The 20085-nt window shown below is 39.2% G+C and overlaps 1 pseudogene across 1 annotated transcript in view; it reads left to right on the forward strand.

Annotated features, from left to right (window-relative positions):
* The window catches only part of LOC307054868 (centrosomal protein of 78 kDa-like), a 34637-nt pseudogene that overhangs the window by 5183 nt on the left and 9369 nt on the right, over nt 1–20085 (forward strand). The window contains exons 5-9 of the transcript in view: nt 694–831; nt 2820–2885; nt 5940–6176; nt 7367–7416; nt 15799–15929. The product of the transcript in view is annotated as a centrosomal protein of 78 kDa-like (transcript). The remainder of the gene's footprint in view (nt 1–693; nt 832–2819; nt 2886–5939; nt 6177–7366; nt 7417–15798; nt 15930–20085) is intronic.

The following is a 20085-nucleotide window of genomic DNA, read 5'->3' on the forward strand; positions in this document are numbered from 1 at the left end:
TGTAATCTTTTTTAATACCTGTGCTTTAGTGATGATCCCTTTGGTTTAAATGAGTAGGTTGTTCAGCCCCAGAACTACTAGAATTCATGATCAGTTTTTCTGGTTTTTGTCTGACCTTTTACTGCGAGGGTTCTTGACCATCATACTTTCATGATAGGTTTTTAGTATGTATTCTCTATTCACACATTGTTTAAAGTTTTTATTATTTGTATCCTCTTAGACTTGTCTTTTTTTCCTCTAAAACTAACAGTTATTACATTTCTTCTATTTTGTTTTCCCCTTTGAACTAGTTTCAAGTGTGATTTGGAGCTGAAGATCATGATCAAAAGAATGCAGTGCATTTCTGAGCTCCACCAGGTTTTGCTTGTGAGGTTTACATGCCCCTGCCGCCCTTGCTAATTATGAACTGAGATTCATTTTGTGATGCTTTTTGCTCATAGGTTATATACAGTTATTCTTCAGTTCTGTAATTGTAAAATATGTTGTATGATTTATTGGTACTAAAGCCAGGGTTATCATTGCACATCCAAGAAGAGGTTTTTAAATTGGATTATGCATTATGTGTGTGCGTATATGTTTCTGTTTTTTTCCATACCCAAAATTACAAACCTGCCATGACTTGTCTTGTGCAGGACTCTTCCACACGTGAGAAAATGAGAGTTGTCTATATGTTAAATCTGTAGAGTTAGCAAGTGACCTTTTGTCTTTCATCGAAAACACTTGACCTGCAGCAGTGCGGCCTCACCAGTGAAGGAGCAAAGGCTTTACTAAAGGCCCTTGAAACCAACAGAACTCTGCTCGTTCTGGATATAAGAAAAAATCTGCTTGTTGGTATGTGGTCACTTTTTTTAAATTGATAAACACATAGCAAAACAAAAAGAATTTGTTCAGGTATTGACAGTTTTTTAAAACTTAATGTGTTTAACTTTCCTCATCATATACAGTTGGCCCTTGAACAACGTGGGCTTAGGGGTGTCAACCCCTACGCAGTTGAAGATCTGGGTCTAAGTTTATAGTCAGTGGTTCCACATCTGTGGATTCAACCAACCTTGGATCATGTAGGACGATAGTACATATGTATTGAAAAATATGCGTGTGTCAGTGGACCCGTGAGGTTCAAACCCATGTTGTTCAAGCTTCAACTGTACTTTTCTAGTGTTGCACTTCCCTTATGTTTTTAGCAGATAATGTACTAATTAAAGTGAATGATACTTGTAAATTTTTCTTATCTCTACTCTGAGTAGAGGTGAACCTAGATACTAAGCCTGCTTCCACCAAGAGCATTATTTCTTTCCTGTGCAACCTCTGAATTCTTGCCAGGAGTACTTTATTCATTTGTCAGATTCACAAGTAATTTTTTAATCATCTTCTGTGTGCCAGATACAGGTTTAGGGACTAGGGATAAAGCAGTGAACCAGACAGACAAAAGTCTTACCCTCATGGAGCTTACATTCTAGTGAAGGAGATCAGATAGAAATGAGTAAACAGATAAGTAATATAATTTTAGAGAGTAGGAAGTGCAAAAATATCTTAATGTGAGGAGAGTGAGGGAGAGCAGGTAGGACTCCATTGGATAGGTTTGTTAGGGGACAGCTTCACTGGAGAAGTGGCATTTGAACGGAGACCTGAATGAAGAGAGGAACAAGCGATGGAAGATCTGGAGTAAGCACATTCCAGGACAAGGAGGCAATGAGTATGTAGGCATGTAGGTGGGTGGAGTATTTAAGGAAAAGCAAGGAGGCCAATCTGGGCAGAGTACCGAGTGAAGAAGAGTGTGGTATGACATGAGGTCAAGGAGCTAGCCAGGGGTCTGCTCTTGTAAAGTCTTGAAGGCCAGAGTAAAGATGTGGATTATTCTAAATGAGTAGAGGGGTTTGAACTGGAAAAAGGCATGATCCAAATAGTATCTGAATAAGGTGACCTGGTATAGAGAAGGGAATTGGGAGGATAAAGAAGAGGAACGGGGCTTCCCTGGTGGCGCAGTGGTTGAGAATCCACCTGCCGATGCAGGGGACGTGGGTTCGTGCCGCGGTCCAGGAAGATCCCACATGCCGCGGAGCGACTGGGCCCGTGAGCCATGGCTGCTGAGCCTGCACGTCCGGAGCCTGTGCTCCGCAATGGGAGAGGCCACAACAGTGAGAGGCCCGTGTACCGCAAAAAAAAAAAAAAAAAAAAGAAGAGGAACAGGGAGACCAGTTAGGAGACTATCACAGTGCTCCAAATAAGAGATGTTTACAGCCTAGGTTAGGTTGGAAGTTTGCATTAAGTGAAAAGTGGTTGAATTCAGGTTGTGTTTTGAGGGTGTAGCTATCGAGACCTGCAGTTAGATGTGAGGTATGAAGGAAATAGTAACAAGGAGACAAGTCGTTGATGATTATGTGTGCAACTGGGTAGTATCACTTAGAAGAAGGGGGCTGATGGGAGCAGCAGCTTTTGAGGGAATATCAGGACTTGGTTTGTTATCTTGGATGCCCTGGTTTGATATCTTAGTTGCTCCTTAGGTATCTAAGCGTCTGGACGGTGCTCAGACTGTACTTTGTATCCAAAGGTATCCAAAGCCACTTTAGATGCAAAATGTTTAAAGTTGACCTTTGCTGCTGCCAAAATAGTAGCCACTGTGGGCAGTCTGCAAGATGGCATCTTAGGTTTCTGAGGAAGAAATTAGAATACACAAAGGGGGAAATAAGTGTATAATTATATAATGTAGATTTCATATTTAAATTTATGGGAAAAGCAATAATTAGTTGGCTTTTGGTTTGAAATGGAAATAGCCACTCATTGGAAAATAATTACTCTAATTTCAACTCATTTTACTTTAGATCATTCTGTGATGAAAACAGTTACCAAAAAAGTTCTCCAGATGGAAGGAGTGCCAAGTCAGAGAGGTATACAACATGTTTCAGTTCTCTCGGAAGAATTTCTCTTTAATGGCTTGGTTTTCTTTCTTTCTTAAAAGAAAATTATCAAGGTACTTTCTGCCATCTTAAAACTAAGATTTTAGTCAAATCAAATGGCTTTTCTGTTTTTGAAAATGTTGTGTGATGCTTTAATTTAGGTTCCCAGATATGCAGATTGAAAACCTTTTAACTTTTTATTTTCTGTAACATATGATCGTTAGTCACAAATAGTCTTTTTTTTTTGGTGATAAGAATGAATAGCAGGAGCAGCATTTGTGAAACCAAATCTAATATGAAACTGACTCTTTCTTGTGAGTAAATTTGAATTTTGAAACAGCAAAACAATAAGGTTTAATAAAAAGCAAAATAAATTTTTTATGTTTATGATCTGCCAATTTCCCAGAAAGAGTTTTGTGGTGACTTTAGTTATATACCAGATACATTAAAATCACCAGTGGACAACACATCTTTTATTCAGGTGCCCTCTGAAAGTTTAAAAAATGTGTTGACTTCATATCACTGAACGGTCCACTTTAAAATGGTTAAAATTACAAATTTTCTGTTTTGTGTAGTTTACCACAATTTTTAAAAACTGTGTTGTTTGAAGATTTTTGGGTTTTATAAAGGTATTGTATTAGCATAAAAATGAAAAATTTAAAAGACCACCTCTAATCCCATTATCCTATCAAGCAATATTTACATTTTTATTTTCTCTTTCTGCTGTCTATAAACATAATTCCACATAGCTTCAATATAATTTGCCATTCTTATCTTTTCATACTAAATTTAAATTCTGTGATTCATAGTTATACTTTTTAACATTGCATTCACAAGGTTTCATTGAGTAGGTCAATTTTTTTAATTGGTGAAAAATTGGAAATAACCTAAAATAAACTATTGTAAACATCTTCATAAATACAGCTTTTTTTTTTCTACTTAGAGTTGTATGTTTTTGATTCTCTATTCATCAACTTGCTTGGACAATAGTGTATTAAATAAGTTGTTAAGAGTGTTTATGAAGTCAAAAAAAAGCTTATGATCGTCTGCCAATTGTTATTTCAAGAGAGTGATATTTTAGTAATCAAATAGTACATTCAAAGAAGTTAAGATTTGTGATATCACACTAATTAGATATTATTATTAAAAATTTATATCATATGTAAAGCATTCTTAAAATAGCTACATTGACTTTTGCTATGATATTAGAAATGGAAATATATATAAATAAAACATGTATATGTAAAACACATTAGGAATTCTGTAAAATTAGTACAGAATAATAGGGCATCATGGAATGAGAACAGTTAAACATTTTTTTTTAGTTAGCATGATTAAACAAAGTGGAAATGTAACTGAAGTATACAAGCTCATTGAGCTCTTTTAAGAGTAATTTTATTTCTTGGGCTTTTTTTTGTATTTGCCTCAGTTATTTGGAGACAGAGAGGTAAGCCAAATCAGTATCTGGGTATATACCTAGATCCAGGTGAGTATAGGGGTGAAATAATGGTGTGAATTGTGTCACATTTATATTGTACTTATGTATGCCTAATAAAAGATGGGAACTTTTATTAGAAATTTTTTAATCTCCTAACAAGAAAAGTGTAATTTAAAAAAATTTTAATACAAATGTATTTGCATTAGTTTCTGAAAGTAAAGGAAGGGTATACACATACAAACCATATGCATACAAACATTTTTTTTGATGGCAATTAAGTTAAAAAACACAGTAAAATAGCACAAAATGAACTGAGCTCCTATATATATATGTATATATATATATATTTTTTTTTGGTGGTACGCGGGCCTCTCACTGTTGTGGCCTCTCCCGTTGCGGAGCACAGGCTCCGGACGCGCAGGCTCAGCGGCCATGGCTCACGGGCCCACTCGCTCCGCGGCATGTGGGATCTTCCCGGAACGGGGCACGAACCCATGTCCCCTGCATCATGGCAGGTGGACTCTCAACCACTGCGCCACCAGGAAGCCCTCCTGTATATTTTTAAGAGGCATGTAAATCACACAGGATCGTGTGGTGATTATCAATAAGCTACACTCTATGAAATATTTGTCCTATATTACTGCATACACTCCATTTTACCCTGCATCCTAATGCTGCTAAAATATAGTAGAAAGCAGCAGCATAGCACAGGGAGATCAGCTTGGTGCTTTGCGATGACCTAGAGGGGTGGGATAGGGAGGGTGGGAGGGAGGCTCAAGAGGGTGGGATATGGGGACATGTGTATGCATATGGCTGATTCGCTTTGTTGTGTAACAGAAACTAACACAGAATTGTGAAGCAATTATACTCCAATCAAGATCTATTAAAATAAATAAAATAACATAAAATATAGTAGCTTTGAAGGATAAATGTAACCATTTTAACCTATGATGTTTGTTTTCAGTAAATTCAAATTAAATATTTAAATGTGAATTTTAATATATGTCTTGTTCTAAGTAAAATATTAACACGTAGGTCTAGTTTTTGCAACCAAATGTTTCATATAAAGATACTTGCCTCTTTACTACTGAAATATAGGGTAAGTCTCCACATTTCACTCTTTCATCCAGTGGGTTTCATTTGTTTTTTTGTGTGTTTTCTATATGAAATCAAAGGAGCAGTGAAGGTTGACAGGCTTATAGGAGGGTAAAATTGACTCACCTACCCCCAGCAACTTGCAGCCTTATAACTTGTATTGTTTTTACATAGAAAAATTCATCTTAAATTTAACTTTTGGTCTACTTCTGAAGATTCTGTTTGGCAGAAGTCATGGGTGTATCTGTGTTTCTGTATCCTTGAGATTCAGAAATGCCAAAGGTGTTCTAAGATTCAGGAAACTTGAGTGTTTCTGCATGATACATAAAATGTATCATACTTTGGGATTTTTTTTAAACTTTATTTTTGCATTTCTGCACATCTCAATACTTTTGTTTTAGTTAAAATAACTTGTTACTGTAGAGAACTTATATTTTTTTAAAATGCTGGCTTATGTAAAAACTTTGTACAAAACCGATTCTCTTTTTAATGGGCTTGGCATCATTGTCAAGTGCCTTTTTGATTCCTTTCGACGTGTACACGTGTGACAGTTGCTCTGTAGACCTTCGGTGCATCTTGATTCCTTCTTTTCACGCTTTGTCAAACGTAGTCTTCTTGGCCGCAAAGAAGCCTGTAAGTAATGGAAGGAAACACTCTGCTGGTAAAGAATGTTACCCTCCTGAACCGCTACCACCTGGAGTGCCTGGTTTCCGGCCATTGTGTCCTGCAGAAAGTGCAAAAAGCAACAGGTAACCTGTTCGCATTCCCTGTCTTTTTCAGTCATTTAGAGTTCTTTATTTTGGAACTTCTATTATGTGGGTGGTCTCTGGTGCTTTGTGTAGAGGAAAAAAGGTAACTCACACATGGCTTCTGCCTAATGAGCCCTCTAAGGAAGAAACATTAAAAGTAATTGGGAGTTTCAAGTTGTTTCTCAAGTGTCACAACAGAGGTAACTCCGTGGGAGTCTTGAGGAGACTAAAATGATCACCAATTGTGCATGTGAGAAAAGTTTCATTAAAGGCAGGTGTAGTTGAGCGAAGCCCTACAGCACAGAAGTAGGAATTTGGATACGTACGAATGGGAAAAAAGACATTTTAGGCATGGGAAATAGTTTAATGCAAAATGGATGAAAAATATGCATTAGACCTATTCTAAATCAACTGGCTTATTAATTCAGTAAATCAGTTTTAGTGAGTCAGACTAGCATTACCTGATTTCTTATCCAGGGGATAGCTGTTCATAGTAATTTTTGTCACAGAACAGTAAATAAAATGGTTGAATTATAGCTTTAGGCTTGCTAAGTGAAAGAGATGGCTCTAGATGATCTTCAGGTGACTTACTTGGTAGTAATCACGAAATCGGGGATTAACAATTCCTTAAGAAAACAAAGAGAATTGATTTTAAATAGTACTTGAAGTAGTTACTGTGTAAAATATCTGTTCAGTTGCTCATGTTAAATGGATGTTTCTAATCCCCACTGGACAACCGACTACTTTTTTGCAAATGGTAATGTGAATTGCTGTTGCATAAACTATAGTGTTGAATCCCCAGTGTTTGCACTTGAGTTTCACAGCTCTGTGGTTTCCTATCTTCTTCCTGAGACACTTAATCGCAGGTCCATCCTCGTCACACAGGGTGGTAAATTAGAGAACGATTAATATCACCATTTAAAGAAGTGAGACTGAAATCTCAACCATCCTGAACATAGGAGCTGAAGGGGCCTCTCAGCAGTTCAGAGAGTTATTACCAAGCCAGTAGGCTGAATTCTGTTCTGTTTTCTCCGTAGCAGAGCCCTCCAGGTCCTTGTTTTGAGCTTATTTATTTTTATACACAATTCTTTATGGATACTGTTCATACTACTAAATAGTTGTATTAACTGGGTTTAACTGGTGATGTATTTACATGAAGATCTAACTTCGTTTTGTTGATATCTTTTTAGAGGCTTTCCATTCATCAAAGCTCATGATGTATGTAATCAGTTGGTGGTGTGTAGCTATCATATTTATGATATATAGGGCTTGAATTGGGAAAGGTGGATGGTCATTCTTCTTGCTTTTTAAACTGACAGAACCTTACAAGAAGCATTTCCCTGTCTGAAATAAATCCACGTAAAACATGTTTGGTCGCTCTCCCAATGCAACTGTGTAGTTGTGTGGATTTGGCACACAACGGGCAGCCTTGTGGTGATGTCTGTAAACAAGGAATCCTGTTTTCCAGTCCGCAAATCAGCTGTTACCCAGAGAAACGAACTTGACTGCCATTTCTGACCCCTCACATGGAGCTGTCATACTCAAGAATGTTCACATGTTTTCAAGAAACGTTGTTTGCGGGCTATATGTACAAATTGCTGATCTGAAAGCCAATATAAAGCAACATCTCCCAAACCTCTGCTCTCTCACCAAGGCCACACACATTCCCTCGCTTATGACCTCATGGCAAGCTAATACTGTCAGTATCAGATTCTCCTTCCCAGTGGTCTTGGGAGACTGCATAGTTGCTCTGTGAAAGGCACCACTGCTGAGGTTGAGAGAAGAGCATCTTGGGTGTCAGTCCTGGCCTTGCATTCCCAGAGAGAGGGGTGTGCACCTCATTCTCCTGTTAGGGTTTTCCTATGCTGCAGGGTTTGCTGCTTGTTGTCAAAATGATGTCCTAGTGACTTGTCTTCTGCGTGGTTATATAATCCCAGCACAGTTCATTATGATCTGTAGACTTTTATGGGGTTGTGGCAAGGTCAGTTTTTAAATGTTTGGAAATGTCCTATTGAACAACATTGCAGTGGCAGTGAAGCTTGCTGGGAGAATTGTTGCCCTAGTTTTGGCTTAAGGGTGGTGAGAAGATGAAATTTTTATTTATTTTTTTATTTTATTTTTTTTTATTTTTTGCTTTATAACAAATTTAATCAGTTATACATATACATATGTTCCCATATCCGCTCCCTTTTGCGTCTCCCTCCCGCCCTCCCTATCCCACCCCACCAGGTGGTCACAAAGCACCGACCTGGTCTCCCTGTGCTATGCGGCTGCTTCCCACTAGCTATCTACATTACGTTTGGTAGTGTATATATGTCCATGCCGCTCTTTCGCTTTGTCACAGCTTACCCTTCCCCCTCCGCATATCCTCAAGTCCATTCTCTAGTAGGTCTGTGTCTTTATTCCTGTCTTACCCCTATGTTCTTCATGACATTTTTTTTCTTAAATTCCATATATATGTGTCAGCATACAGTATTTGTCTTTCTCTTTCTGACTTACTTCACTCTGTATGACAGACTCTAGGTCCATCCACCTCATTATAAATAGCTCAATTTCATTTCTTTTTTTTTTTTTTTTTTTAATTTATTTATTTATTTTTTATTAGTTTCTGCTTTATAACAAAGTGAATCAGTCATACATATACATCTGTTCCCACATCCCTTCCCTCATGCATCTCCCTCCCTCCCACCCTCCCCATCCCACCCCTCCAGGCGGTCACAAAGCACCGAGCTGATCTCCCTGTGCTCTGCGGCTGCTTCCCACTATCTATCTACCTTACGTTTGGTAGTGTATATATGTCCATGCCTCTCTTTCCCTTTGTCACAGCTTACCCTTCCCCTTCCCCATATCCTCAAGTCCATTCTCAAGTAGGTCTGTGTCTTTATTCCCGTTTTACCCCTAGGTTCTTCATGACATTTTTTTTTTTTTTTTAAATTCCATATATATGTGTTAGCATACGGTATTTGTCTTTCTCTTTCTGACTTACTTCACTCTGTATGACAGACTCTAGGTCTATCCACCTCATTACAAATAGCTCAGTTTCGTTTCTTTTTATGGCTGAGTAATATTCCATTGTATATATGTGACACATCTTCTTTACCCATTCATCCGATGATGGACACTTAGGTTGTTTCCATCGCCGGGCTATTGTAAATAGGGCCGCTATGAACATTTTGGTACATGTCTCTTTTTGAATTATGGTTTTCTCAGGGTATATGCCCAGTAGTGGGATTGCTGGGTCATATGGTAGTTCTATTTGTAGTTTTTTAAGGAACCTCCATACCGTTCTCCATAGTGGCTGTACCAATTCACATTCCCATCAGCAGTGCAAGAGTGTTCCCTTTTTTCCACACCCTCTCCAGCATTTATTGTTTCTAGGTTTTTTGATGATGGCCATTCTGACTGGTGTGAGATGATATCTCATTGTAGTTTTGATTTGCATTTCTCTAATGAGTAAAGATGTTGAGCATCCTTTCATGTGTTTGTTGGCAGTCTGTATATCTTCTGTGGAGAAATGTCTATTTAGGTCTTCTGCCCATTTTTGGATTGGGTTGTTTGTTTTTTTGTTATTGAGCTGCATGAGCTGCTTATAAATTTTGGAGATTAATCCTTTGTCAGTTGCTTCATTTGCAAATACTTTCTCCCATTCTGAGGGTTGTCTTTTGATCTTGTTTATGGTTTCCTTTGCTGTGCAAAAGCTTTTAAGTTTCATTAGGTCCCATGTGTTTATTTTTGTCTTTATTTCCATTTCTCTAGGAGGTGGGTCAAAAAGGATATTGCTGTGATTTATGTCATAGAGTGTTCTGCCTATGTTTTCCTCTAAGAGTTTGATAGTTTCTGGCCTTACATTTAGGTCTTTAATCCATTTTGAGCTTATTTTTGTGTATGGTGTTAGGGAGTGATGTAATCTCATACTTTTACATGTCCCTATCCAGTTTTCCCAGCACCACTTATTGAAGAGACTGTCCTTTCTCCACTGTACATTCCTGCCTTCTTTATCAAAGATAAGGTGATCATATGTGCGTGGGTTTATCTCTGGGCTCTCTATCCTGTTCCATTGATCTATATTTCTGTTTTTCTGTCAGTACCATAATGTCTTGATTACTGTAGCTTTGTAGTATAGTCTGAAGTCAGGGAGCCTGATTCCTCCAGCTCCATTTTTCGTTCTCAAGATTGCTTTGGCTATTTGGGGTCTTTTGTGTTTCCATACAAATTGTGAAATTTTTTGTTCTAGTTCTGTGAAAAATGCCAGTGGTAGTTTGATAGGGATTGCATTGAATCTGTAGATCGCTTTGGGTAGTAGAGTCATTTTCACAGTGTTGATTCTTCCAATCCAGGAGCATGGTACATCTCTCCATCTATTTGTATCATCTTTAATTTCTTTCATCAGTGTCTTATAATTTTCTGCATACAGGTCTTTTGTCTCCTTAGGTAGGTTTATTCCTAGATATTTTATTCTTTTTGTTGCAATGGTAAATGGGAGTGTTTCCTTGATTTCACTTTCAGATTTTTCATCATTAGTATATAGGAATGCCTCCAATTTGGATTCCTTTTATTTCCTTTTCTTCTCTGATTGCTGTGGCTAAAACTTCCAAAACTATGTTGAATAAGAGTGGTGAGAGTGGGCAACCTTGTCTTGTTCCTGATCTTAGTGGAAATGGTTTCAGTTTTTCACCATTGAGGACGATGCTGGCTGTAGTTTTGTCTTATATGGCCTTTATTATGTTGAGGAAAGTTCCCTCTATGCCTACTTTCTGCAGGGTTTTTATCATAAATGGGTGTTGAATTTTGTCCAAAGCTTTCTCTGCATCTATTGAGATGATCATATGGTTTTTCTCCTTCAATTTGTTAATATGGTGTATCACGTTGATTGACTTGCGTATATTGAAGAATCCTTGCATTCCTGGAATAAATCCCACTTGATCATGGTGTATGATCCTTTTAATGTGCTGTTGGATTCTGTTTGCTAGTATTTTGTTGAGGATTTTTGCGTTTATGTTCATCAGTGATATTGGCCTGTAGTTTTCTTTCTTTGTGACATCCTTGTCTGATTTTGGTATCAAGGTAATGGTGGCCTCGTAGAATGAATTTGGGAGTGTTCCTCCCTCTGCTATATTTTGGAAGAGTTTGAGAAGGATAGGTGTTAGCTCTGCTCTAAATGCTTGATAGAATTCACCTGTGAAGCCATCTGGTCTTGGGCTTTTGTTTGTTGGAAGATTTTTAATCACAGTTTCAATTTCAGTGCTTGTGATTGGTCTATTCATATGTTCTATTTCTTCCTGATTCAGTCTTGGCAGGTTGTGCATTTCTAAGAATTTGTCCATTTCTTCCAGGTTGTCCATTTTATTGGCATGGAGTTGCTTATAGTAATCTCTCATGATCTTTTGTATTTCTGCAGTGTCAGTTGTTACTTCTCCTTTTTCATTTCTCATTCTATTGAGTCTTCTCCCTTTTTTTCTTCATGAGTCTGGCTAATGGTTTATCAATTTTGTTTGTCTTCTCAAAGAACCAGCTTTTAGTTTTATTGATCTTTGCTATCGTTTCCTTCATTTCTTTTTCATTTATTTCTGATCTGATTTTTATGATTTCTTTCCTTCTGCTAACTTCGGGATGTTTTTGTTCTTCTTTCTCTAATTGCTCTAGGCGCAAGGTTAGGTTGTTTATTCGAGATGTTTCCTGTTTCTTAAGGTGGGATTGTATTGCTATAAACTTCCCCCTTAGAACTGCTTTTGCTGCATCCCATAGGTTTTGGGCCGTCGTGTCTCCATTGTCATTTGTTTCTAGGTATTTTTTAAATTCCTCTTTGATTTCTTCAGTGATCACTTCGTTATTAAGTAGTGTATTGTTAGCCTCCATGTGTTTGTATTTTTTACAGCTCTTTTCCTGTAATTGATATCTAGTCTCATAGCATTGTGGTCGGAAAAGATACTTGATACAATTTCAATTTTCTTAAATTTACCAAGGCTTGATTTGTGACCCAAGATATGATCCTGGAGAATGTTCCATGAGCACTTGAGAAAAATGTGTATTCTGTTGTTTTTGGATGGAATGTCCTATAAATATCAATTAAGTCCATCTTGTTTAATGTATCATTTAAAGCTTGTGTTTCCTTATTTATTTTCATTTTGGATGATCTGTCCATTGGTGAAAGTGGGGTGTTAAAGTCCCCTACTATGATTGTGTTACTGTCGATTTCTCCTTTTATGGCTGTTAGTATTTGCCTTATGTATTGAGGTGCTCCTGTGTTTGGTGCATAAATATTTACAATTGTTATATCTTCTTCTTGGATCGATCCCTTGATCATTATGTAGTGTCCTTCTTTGTCTCTTCTAGTAGTCTTTATTTTAAAGTCTATTTTGTCTGATATGAGAATTGCTACTCCAGCTTTCTTTTGGTTTCCATTTGCATGGAATATCTTTTTCCATCCCCTTACTTTCAGTCTGTATGTGTCTCTAGGTCTGAAGTGGGTCTCTTGTAGACAGCATATATATGGGTCTTGTTTTTGTATCCATTCAGCCACTCTGTGTCTTTTGGTGGGAGCATTTACTCCATTTACATTTAAGGTAATTATCGATATGTATGTTCCTATTCCCATTTTCTTAATTGTTTTGGGTTCATTATTGTAGGTCTTTTCCTTCTGTTGTGTTTCTTGCCCAGAGAAGTTCCTTTAGCATTTGTTGTAAAGCTGGTTTGGTGGTGCTGAACTCTCTCAGCTTTTGCTTGTCTGTAAACGTTTTAATTTCTCCATCAAATCTGAATGAGATCCTTGCTGGGTAGAGTAATCTTGGTTGCAGGTTTTTCTCCTTCATCAATTATGTCCTGCCACTCCCTTCTGGCTTGTAGATTTCCTGCTGAGAGATCAGCTGTTATCCTGATGGGGATTCCCTTGTGTGTTATTTGTTGTTTTTCCCTTGCTGCTTTTAATATGATTCCTTTGTGTTTAATTTTTGACAGTTTGATTAATATGTGTCTTGGCGTATTTCTCCTTGGGTTTATTCTGTATGGGACTCTCTGTGCCTCCTGGACTTGATTAACTATTTCCTTTCCCATATTAGGGAAGTTTTCAACTATAATCTCTTCAAATATTTTCTCAGTCCCTTTCTTTTTCTCTTCTTCTTCTGGAACCCCTATAATTCGAATGTTGGTGCATTTAATGTTGTCCCAGAGGTCTTTGAGACTGTCCTCTGTTCTTTTCATTCTTTTTTCTTTATTTTGCTCTGCAGCAGTTATTTCCACTATTTTATCTTCCACCTCACTTATCCGTTCTTCTGCCTCAGTTATTCTGCTATCGATCCCATCTAGAGTATTTTTTATTTCATTTATTGTGTTTTTAATCGATGCTTGATTCATCTTTGGTTCTTCTAGGTCCTTGTTAACTGTTTCTTGCATTTTGTCTATTCTATTTCCAAGATTTTGGATCTTGGAAATAGAATCTTGGATCATCTTTACCATCATTATTCTGAATTCTTTTTCAGGTAGACTGCCTATTACCTCTTCATTTGTTAGGTCTGGTGGGTTTTTATCTTGCTCCTTCTCCTGCTGTGTGTTTTTCTGTCTTCTCATTTTGCTTATGTTACTGTGTTTGGGGTCTCCTTTTTGCAGGCTGCAGGTTCGTAGTTCCCGTTGTTTTTGGTGTCTGTCCCCAGTGGCTAAGGTTGGTTTAGTGGGTTGTGCTGGCTTCCTGGTGGAGGGGACTAGTGCCTGTGTTCTGGTGGATGAGGCTGGATCTTGTCTTTCTGGTGGGCAGGTCCACGTCTGGTGGTGTGTTTTGGGGTGTCTGCGGACTTTTTATGATTTTAGGCCACCTCTCTGCTAATGGGTGGCGTTGTGTTCCTGTCTTGCTCGTTGTTTGGCATAGGGTGTCCAGCACTGTAGCTTGCTGGTCGTTGAGTGAAGCTGGGTGCTGGTGTTGAGATGGAGATCTCTGGAAGATTTTCGCCGTTTGATATTATGTGGAGCTGGGAGGTCTCTTGTGGACCAGTGTCCTGAAGTTGGCTCTCCCACCTCAGAGGCACAGCACTGACTCCTGGCTCCTCAATTTGGGATGATTTGTTGTCTATTCATGTATTCCACAGATGCAGGGTACATCAAGTTGATTGTGGAGCTTTAATCCGCTGCTTCTGAGGCTGCTGGGAGAGGTTTCCCTTTCTCTTCTTTGTTCTCACAGCTCCTGGGTCTCAGCTTTGGATTTGGCCCCGCCTCTGCGTGTAGGTCGCCGGAGGGCGTCTGTTCTTCGCTCAGACAGGACAGGGTTAAAGGAGCAGCCTCTTCGGGGACTCTGGCTCACTCAGGCCGGGCGGGAGCGAGGGGCACGGAGTGCGGGGCGAGCCTGCAGCGGAGGAGGTCGGCGTGACGTTGCACCAGCCCGAGGCGCGCCGTGCGTTCTCCCAGGGAAGCCGCCCCTGGATCCCGGGACCCCGGCAGTGGCGGGCTGCACAGGCTCCGAAAGGGCGGTGTGGACAGTGACCTGCGCTCGCACACAGGCTTCTTGGCGGCTGCAGCAGCAGCCCCAGCGTCCCACGCCCGTCGCTGGGCTCCGCGCTTTCAGTCGCGACTCGCGCCCGTCTGTGGAGCCCCTTTAAGCAGCGCTCTTAATCCCCTCTCCTCGCGCACCAGGAAACCAAGAGGGAAGAAAAAGTCTCTTGCCTCTTCGGCAGCTCCAGAGTTTTCCCGGACTCCCTCCCGGCCAGCTGTGGCACACTAGCCCCCTTCAGGCTGAGTTCTCGCCGCCAGCCCCAGTCCTCTCCCTGCGCTCTGACCGAAGCCCGAGCCTCAGCTTCCAGCACCGCCCACCCCGGGGGGCGAGCAGAGAAGCCTTTCGGGCTGGTGAGTGCCGCTCGGCACCGATCCTCTGTGCGGGAATCTCTCCGCTTTGCCCTACCCACCAGATATGCGGGGAGTTTCTTGCCTTTTGGGAGGTCTGGGGTCTTCTGCCAGCGTTCAGTAGGTGTTCTGTAGGAGTTGTTCCACGTGTAGCTGTATTTCTGGTGTATCCGTGGGGAGGAAGGTGATCTCCGCGTCTTACTCTTCCGCCATCTTATCCGGAAGTCCCAAGATGAAATTTTTGATGGGTCAGTTTTAGTTGTGTATGTGTATGTGATTTATTTTTTTAAATTCTAATGTCTATTATTCACAGCTTAGATATGTTGACTTTCTGATTATTCATCAGTCCCTTTACTGATGTATTTTTCTCTGAAAAACTACATTTTCTTCCAGTCTGTTTTTGTCTGATGGTGAAGAATAAATTTTTCATTTGCAGTATAAAGTTGATCTGAGAAAAAATGTTGACCTTGGATCTTCACTTGGCTTCTGTGAAAGAAACTTAATAAAATAATATGGGCAATTCCCATTACTAATCCTAACCACGTACAACAGAGGTCTGTACAGTAACATAGCAAAAATAAGTTACTGTACTTTTACTTAGTCATTGCCTGTTTTACACTAAAGAGCAGTGAGAGACATTTATAAATAATGATACCTCAGATCACTTTTGTTAAATGTCCTCTAATATTTGGATATTTGGTATCTGGCTTGTGTTGTCTTTTATACAATCTTGTCTTCTTTTTTTTGCACTTTAGTTTAACAACTCTGTGGTTTCCTATCTTCTTCTTGTGACACTCAGGTCCATCAGAATTTCCTGTGACTGTGACAGTAGAGAGTCCTTCCTCCTCAGAAATCGAAGAGGTCGATGATTCCTCAGAACGTGTTCAGGAGGAGCCAGAGAAAATCCGTTTGAAACAAGAAGCATTGCAGGTACAAAGTTATCACTTTAAAGCTATAGAGAAGATTATTTTTCAAACGGAAGGCTGATTGCAACACAGCACAGCTTGTGTGAGGGTTCTGTTTTCTCCTCCCATCTGCATTGTATCCCCTTGAATGGTTCCTTAAGCTTAGACCAAGGTGAATGGTGGACGTTTGAACTCTAAGAAACTAAAATCAAAACATGTCGTTAGTAATATATTTTCCTTTCCTTAGAACCTTAGTATATTAGATTTAGGGAGAACCTTAGTGATCATAAGATAAGGAAATTGAGTTCTGAATGAATACAGTCAGCTGATTCAGTGCTCTTGTTTTACAGATGAGAAAATTGCCAGTTCTAGTTGAACTCTCTTTTTATAAGAGGAAAATATGGCCTCATTTTAAATAAAAGTAAAGTTGAAAACAGTTTTGATGTTGATATTCTCCTTTCCTAAAATCAAAAATACCAAGAAGCTACATTCTATTACCAAATAAATCTGACCTCTAATGTCATTCCATACTTTTGTTTGTATGGACAGAAAAGAAAAATTGATTTTTATAAGAAATTTTTGCACCTCAAAATTAATATATTTATTTTATTTCAACTTCAATGCAGAGCTGAACATTTCTAGTAAATAAAGGAACACCATTTGGGGGGGACCTTGTCTTTGTGCTACAAAGTCCATGTTTAATTTTTAAAAATTATTTAATATGATTTTCTCTTCGTATGAAACATGACACTTGACAGGTTTCAGAACTAATTATCCCATTATTGTAGGACTATGGGAATTACTCTTTGATTTTCAAAAGAGAAAGTTAGATTTTTATTTTTAATTAAAATTAATGATAATATAGAGAAATTTTAAGAAAAGAACTTAGAAAATTATGAAATGTTAGAGTAGGAGAAATCTATAGTTCATGTAGAGTTACTCCCTTTCGTTTTATAAATGAGCACCTACAATTTGTAGAACGTAAGTGGTTTATTAGTAAATGGCAGAGTATGACAAGACCCTAGAGCATCTAACCCGCATTCCTTGTTATTTTAGATGTGGTGTATTCATTTCCTTCACGAATAGACCACGAGATTGTATTTGTAAAAGCAGTAATAGACACTGGGGAAGTCCAAGAAGTTTAAACAGTGGGACCACAGAATAGCAGATTAAGAATGCACTGAGAACCCTTTTAGCTCTTCTCTGGTTTGACAAGACACTACAATGATGGTATCAAAGTGTTTAAGTATATATGCCCACAACAATCAAGAGATTTCAACATAGTTTTGAAAGACAGAAGACAGGTGGAAGAGTGTGAAACTGAAGCAGTAGAACAGAGGAAAAGCATCACCTAGAATATGCACAGGGACCACGTGCAACTGAGGAGGATTCTGACCCCACCTGAAAAAGTAGCCCCATGCTCAGGTGCGCATGTAGGAGAGAGGGTGGAGTTAGTTAAAAGTGTGACTGAGATAGGGGAGCTCATTGAAGGGTTGTGTTTGGAGGAGTGGACTCCCAGCCCCGCCCTCACCCTCCTGAAATGAGATGATTTCATTTTGAAAACAGTGAAACTGGCGAGAACTGGGGCAGCTAGTATGAGTTTTTACACCCTAGAAAACTGTGTTTGGGGGAGATCCTGTTACAGTTACTCCCCGCTTCTTCCTGCATAAGAAGCCAATCAATCGTTGACTTCAGGGAGCTTTCTGCGCTCATTCTTAAATAGAAAATAACTGTCATTTGCCTGTTAGTTGAGTAAAGCTTACAACATGAGAGAGGGGGAAAGAGTGCAAACATATCCTAGTAGGACCAGGGACACTTTAGGGAACAGAATAATTTAAGAAAAAACCCTAATTAGTATCCTGAGAGAGGTTTAAAAAGAGCTAGCAACTATAAAATAAGACTAGGGTATTAATGAAAAGGAGAATGGTCAGAAAGCAAGAGAGTTCTCCTGGAAATGAAAATATGGTTGCTGAAATAAATTCAGTAGGAATTTAAAAAATTTCTCAGTATATAAAAAAGAAAGACCCAATGGAAAATGTGATAGAAATATGTTAGAGAGGCTGCATCTGGGAGATCCCACATGTTACTATTAGAAACTCCAGACCCAGAAAAAAAATGGAGGGAAGCTGTCAAAGGGCAACAAAATTCCCCACAGCTGAAAGTAGACATCAGGCCTCAGATTGAAAATAGTTATGCAAGATGAGCAAGAATAGACTCACACCTAGGCACCCTTCATTGTGAAACTTTAAAATACTGAAAAAATAAATGAAAATAGAATAAAATACTGAGAGGATACATCCATTCCAGAGAGAAAAATACTGGTCACCTAAAAAAAAAGGTTAAAATCTGACTTTATCATACTTGTCATGAGCACCATGGATCCTGGAAGGCATTAGAAAGATACCTCCAAAGTTTCTCAGGCACATAATTTTCACCCTAGGGGTTTGTATCCAGCCAAACTATGAGTCATAAGTGGAGGCTGAAGAAGATATTTTGTACCCAAAGAAATGTGAAAAATTGACCTCCTGTGCTACACCTTAAGCTATTTATAGAAATAATCCAGCAAAATGAGGCAATAAACCAAGAAGGAAGGTAATAGGGGATTCAGTGCAGATTGCAGCTAGTCTAGAGTGGAGAGGCTTCTATTGATTGTGTGATTGAGAGCTTAGAAACACCTTGAGGCATATTGTACTTACTAGGTGTTAGGCACTGTTGGAAGGGAGGAGGGAGCGGAAGAGGAGAAGGAACTTGAACTCCAGAGGAGAAAAGGCTATACAGACATAAACCTGAAGCACACTAAACTATGGTTGATTTTTAACCTACTATTGGTGAGGAAGGGAAGAATCCACTTCAACTTGACACTATAGATGTCCCCCTTTTCAGTGACACACAGGGGTAATGACCACCTATCTAATTTGTTGTCCAAACCAGAACTTGTCCAAACTCCTTACACTTCAGTAGTGTAAGGAGGCACTCTGATGCTGTAACATCAGGACAACAGGTATAAACTGGAACAGCCCAAGGCGGCTTGGGGTATGTGGTCACCCTGCACAAGGGCAGTGACACTGGCACAGTATGGAACGAGGTGTAGTCTATACACAGAGACACAGTACATCTGCAGTGGGCAATATTAATTTCATTGTAATAATGGCAATACTGTCTTGGTTTGCAGCTTTTATTGTCAACTTGCATGTAATCACAAATAACTAAAGTAAACTATACTTAGTATGTATTAGTAGTAACTTGGTATGTACTGAAATGTATTGTGTACTGGTATGTACTTAGTATATATTAGGCTCTAAGTGTTTTTGCATATATTAACTCATTTAATCCTCTGAATAGCCTTATGAGGTTGGTGCTAATATCATTCCCACTTTTGAGAACAGGAAGCTAAGACAGGGAAGGAACTTGCCCAGGCTGTACCTAATTTAAGGTTGGATCGAGGCTTTGAGTTTAGGCTCTCTGCCTGTTCTCTTAAACCTTACTCCGTACTGACTCTCAAATAACAGAAGACTTAACTGCACATAGAACAGAATATAAATTTCAACTTTGACAACGTAACAGCTAGGTTTGGAAGGTAGACAGGAGGTAGAAAAAAGGGAAGATGGTATGAATGTCCTCATTTTACAAAGCGTGATGTTGAGAGAGTTTCTAGTTGATCAACAGTGTAGGTTTTTAAGTATATCACTACAAGTCAAAGAGATCATGAGCAGTGGAATAACTCATGATGACATAACTTTACTGAGCAGTGTGGACATAGGAAAGAGTGTGGAGGAACTAAACCCTTACTTATTAGTAAGTTAGAAATTGAACAGATAATGCCTCCAATTTAGTGAGAAAATAGTCATGGAAGAGTATTACTTGGAAATGGAGAAGAATTCAAAATAACAATAGTTGGACCTCCCTGATGGCGCAGTGGTTAAGAAACTGCCTCCCAAGGCAGGGGACACGGGTTCGAGCCCTGGTCCGGGAAGATCCCACATGCCACGGAGCAGCGAAGCCCGTGCACCACAACTACGGAGCCTGTGCTCTAGAGCCCGTGAGCCACAACTACTGAGCCCATGTGCCACAACTACTGAAGCCTGTGTGCCTAGATCCTGTGCTTCATAACAAGAGAAGCCACCGCAATGAAGAGTAGCCCCCGCTCGCCGCAACTAGAGAAAACCTGCATGCAGCAACGA

The sequence above is a fragment of the Hyperoodon ampullatus genome (genome assembly GCF_949752795.1).
Source record: "Hyperoodon ampullatus genome assembly, chromosome: 6".
Taxonomy (NCBI): Eukaryota; Metazoa; Chordata; class Mammalia; order Artiodactyla; family Ziphiidae; genus Hyperoodon; species Hyperoodon ampullatus.